Source organism: Herpailurus yagouaroundi, unplaced genomic scaffold (assembly GCF_014898765.1).
Source record: "Herpailurus yagouaroundi ecotype Mexico unplaced genomic scaffold, PumYag 248, whole genome shotgun sequence".
In the NCBI taxonomy this organism is placed as follows: Eukaryota; Metazoa; Chordata; class Mammalia; order Carnivora; family Felidae; genus Herpailurus; species Herpailurus yagouaroundi.
Genome location: NW_024412465.1, coordinates 5,776,360 through 5,780,822, shown reverse-complemented (window position 1 = coordinate 5,780,822; position 4,463 = coordinate 5,776,360). Strand labels below are relative to the sequence as shown.

General features: G+C 55.4%; 1 non-coding gene across 1 annotated transcript; it reads right to left on the bottom strand.

Moving 5' to 3' along the window:
• Nucleotides 1-1,677: 1,677 nt before the first annotated feature.
• Nucleotides 1,678-1,749, bottom strand: TRNAN-GUU (transfer RNA asparagine (anticodon GUU)). Its single transcript has one exon. It is a non-coding gene; the product is annotated as a tRNA-Asn (tRNA).
• Between the last annotated feature and the right edge of the window lie 2,714 nt (nt 1,750-4,463).

The following is a 4,463-nucleotide window of genomic DNA, read 5'->3' as shown; positions in this document are numbered from 1 at the left end:
AGATAGATAGATAGATAGATAGATAGATAGATAGATAATACAAGAATGGATAGATAGGGGATGGATGGATGATGGATAGATACATATGATGTATGGGTGGATGGATGGATGGATGGATGGGTAGATGACAGATAGATAGAAGGATAGATATGATGTATGGGTGGGTGGATAGATGGATGGATGGATGGATGGATGGATGGATGGATAGATAGAATATATGTTGGGTGATGGATAGATAGATAACAAGATATGAGGGATGGATGGATGGATAGATGGATGGATGGACAGAAAAGATAGATAACAAGATATGAGGGATGGATGGATGGATGGATGGATAGATGGATGGATGGATGGATGGACAGACAAGATAGATAGATAGATAACAAGATATGAGCCATGGATGGATGGATGGATGGGGGATGGGGGATGGGGGATGGATGGATAGATGATGGACAGGTAGGTGGACAGACAGACTCTCATGGCCTAACCACCACTGATGTCCAGGGCTGGAAGACCATAACCCGGTACATCCTGTGCAGTGTAGACTCCTGTGCAGTGCCTCTGGTCGCTACCCCGTGGATCCCGGTAGCAGTCCCCACATTAGCGTGACACCAACTGTCCCCAGACACTGTCAGGTGTCCCCTGGGCGGGGGGGGGGGGGAATGGAGACAATGAGAGCAGGAGAGACCCCAGTAGAGACCGTCTGAACTCGGGCCTGTTGACAAACAGTGTCTAAGAGCGTTCCATGGGGACTGGGGGCCACAGGGAGGCTCTGTGAGGGTCTGGTGTGAAACCGCACAAAGCAGACATGAATCCCGCGGGAAGGCGGGTCCAAGGTGGAGACGAACACAGGCAGCTGCATCCCCATTGCGATGGGCGGAAAGGGTGTGTGTGCACATTCGCACGCGAACCCCCGCAGAGCGGAGTCTGCTCACGAAGGCACCGTGCGTCATGCCTCTCCAGATAGCTCGGTGCCTCCCCGCCAGACCCGCCTCTGGCCTATTTGCACGAACGCCCCGCCTTTCACGGTGGCTGCCCCGGACCCGCGTAAGGACAGGGAGATGCTTTTGCAAAAGCATTCAAGGCGCGCTGAAGCGTGTTCACGTTTCCCCTACGGGTCCCGGTGTTTCCTAAACGTTCCTGCTGGTTTCTTCGACGTCGTTCCATCTGGCGTATGTTGGGACGCCCGGCCCGCCCATATGGGACACGCACAGAGGCACACACACTTTCTGTGTCCGGGGAAACAGAAGCGAAAAGGCAGTGGAGGTCGGTGGAGACGGGTTAACTACGTGACGGGGATTGACGATACCCCTGTCGTGATGAGCACAGGGTGACATAGGGAAGGGTTGCATCACTATGTTCTTTCTACAGCTGAAACGAATATTACACTGTATGCTAACTACACCGGAATTTAAATAAAAATTTAATTAAAAGTAAAAGATGCTCAGGGCGCCTGGGTGGCTCAGTCGGTTGAACGTCCGACTTCAGCTCAGGTCATGATCTCACGGTTCGTGGGTTTGAGCCCCGCGTGGGGCTCTGTGCTGACAGCTCGGAGCCTGGAGCCTGCTTCCGATTCTGTGTCTCCCTCTCTCTCTCTGCACCTCCCCTCCCCCGCCCTCAAAAATAAATAAACGTTAAAAAAATAATTTTAAAATATTTTATTTCCAGCAGGCTCCGTACCCAACGTGGGGCTTGAACTCACTACCCTGAGATCAACAGTCTCATGCTCTACCGACTGAGCCAGAGGGTGTCCCCTGTCTGGGATTTTTCTACAGAAGCCACGAATCATACCGCCGCTGGATCAAAGGAGTTTCCATCCTTTTCTTTGTTAATTATCTTATTTTCTGTGTGGCCAAGACCTCAGACACAATGCTGAATAGCACGTCTGAGTGATAGCATGCCAGCCCTTTCGTGCACGTCACGATTTCTATGGCTATTGGTTTTTATTCAAAATCCTGCTTTCTCTATACCATACCTGTTATTTATTTCAGCTTTTTAAAAATTGTATTTAATAAATTAATTTTGTTTTGGAGACAGAGGACACAAGTAGGAGAGGGGCAGAGACAGAGAGAGAGACAGACAGAGAGAGAGACACAGAGAGAGAATCCCGAGCAGGTTGGTCCCTCAGCACAGAGCCTGACATGGACCTCGATCTCACAAATCGTGAGACCATGACCTGAGCCAATATCAAGATTCAGATGCTTAACCAAGTGTCCTACCCAGGTGCCCCTGTTTATTTCCCCTTTTCAATCTGTTGACTTTCTAAGGAAAAATAATCTACCCCATGGAACTCTGAAAAAATCTTGAGTATTCAGACTTTATTGTTTTTTGTTTTTTTTTACATTTTTATTTATTTTTGAGACAGAGAAACACAGAGCATGAACAGGGGAGAGTCAGAGAGGAGACACAGAATCCGAAGCAGGCTCCAGGCTCTGAGCTGTCAGCACAGAGCCTGATGCAGGGGTTGAACTCGCGAACTCTGAGATCATGACCTGAGCCGAAGTCGGGCACTCAACTGACTGAGTCACCCGGGCACCCCTTTTTTATTAATATTTCCTAAAGCCTCGTCCATCCTACAGCTTCTGGAACAAGTGCACCCCGAGGTAATTCATACCGACGGTGTTGGTAAAACACTCTCCCCTCAGACCATCCGCAAGTCGTAGGAATAGCGTAAGGTGCCGAAGCGTCCTGTGTGCTCGAGGCTGGGTCCCAGGTCCGCCATGTTTTCCAGCCATGTTTCTTGTTCGCGGTGGATCCAAAGGCACAGCGTCGGGGGCTCCGTGTGCCATGCGAGACCTCCTATGCTCGAAGTGGCTCTCCCGATTGGCACTCTTGGAGCCTCTCCCTCGGTGGTCTTGTGCCTCCCGGGGTCACGTAGGGTATCCCATGGCTTCTCCTCAAGATGGGCTACGGGTGCGGGCCTGTCTTTCTCACTTCTGTCACCGAGCTTTGGGTCCCTTCCCGCCCAACTGCTGACAGCTGTTCCCGCCTCTAAGAAAAGGAACAGAAGGGACTCGGGGACCACAGCTGCCGTCAGCTCAGAGGGAACTACAGGTCAGGACGACGGAAAGCCCCTTGTACACGGACATCCCTCGTTATGGAGGAGGAGGCTGGGCGTCCCGGCCAGCGTCGGGAGACGAGGCAGGGAGGGCTCGTACCCTTCCCAGCGTTGCTGACTCCCCGACCACGTGGGAGCCCAAGAGAACGTGTCACTCTCCCCACGTCCACAGGCCAGGGCGCACACCTCCGGGATTGGGAGCAGACCACAGGCTCGGGGGTTCATCGTAGAGCTTGGTTCCTGGAGCAAGTCACTCCGTCTGCCGTTCTGGGCCTGTTCTGGAGGCTCAGGAACACGCGACCTTGTTTCCGGAAAGGCAGAGAGAAGAATAACCGAGGAAATACTCCACCTCTGGGGGCGCTGGGGAGTGACGGGAAGAAAGGATGAGAGGCAGGGCCCCCCGGTGTGGGGACCTGACACCCGCTTCCAGAGGAGGGTGAGGAAGACGTAACCAGAAACCTCCGCTGCCTGTCAGGACCCGGTCATGGGAACCCGCCTGAGCCCCTCATCTGACAGAAACAAGAAAGGGCACGTGTCAGTTTCCTCGGGATGTAGTGTCAAAGGACTCCATCCGGGAGGCTTCAAACAGTAGGGATTGATCCTTCCCCAGCAATGCAGGCCAGTGTGAGACGCAGGAGGGGCAGGGCCCCTGAGATCCAGGCAGGGCAGAGCCGCTGAGATCCAGGAGGGGCAGGGCCATTGAGATCCAGGAGGGGCAGGGCCACTGAGATCCAGGCAGGGCAGGACCCCTGAGATCCAGGCAGGGCAGGGCCACTGAGATCCAGGCAGGGCCGGGCCACTGAGAACCAGGCAGGGCAGGGCCGCTGAGATCCAGGAGGGACAGGGCTGCTGAGATCCAGGAGGGGCAGGGCCGCTGAGATCCAGGCAGGGCAGGGCCGCTGAGATCCAGGCAGGGCAGGGCCTCTGAGATCCAGGAGGGGCAGGACCCCTGAGATCCAGGCAGGCCAGGGCCACTGAGATCCAGGAGGGTCTGGACCCCTGAGATCCAGGAGGGGCAGGACCCCTGAGATCCAGGCAGGCCAGGGCCACTGAGATCCAGGCAGGGCAGGGCCTCTGAGATCCAGGAGGGGCAGGACCCCTGAGATCCAGGCAGGGGAGGGCCCCTGAGATGGAGGCAGGGCAGGGCCGCTGAGATGCAGGAGGGGCAGGGCCCCTGAGATCCAGGCAGGGCAGGACCACTGAGATCCAGGCAGGCCAGGGCCACTGAGATCCAGGCAGGGCAGGGCCGCTGAGATCCAAGAGGGGCAGGGCCACTGAGATCCAGGAGGGGCAGGACCCCTGAGATCCAGGCAGGCCAGGGCCACTGAGATCCAGGAGGGTCTGGACCCCTGAGATCCAGGAGGGGCAGGACCCCTGAGATCCAGGCAGGCCAGGGCCACTGAGA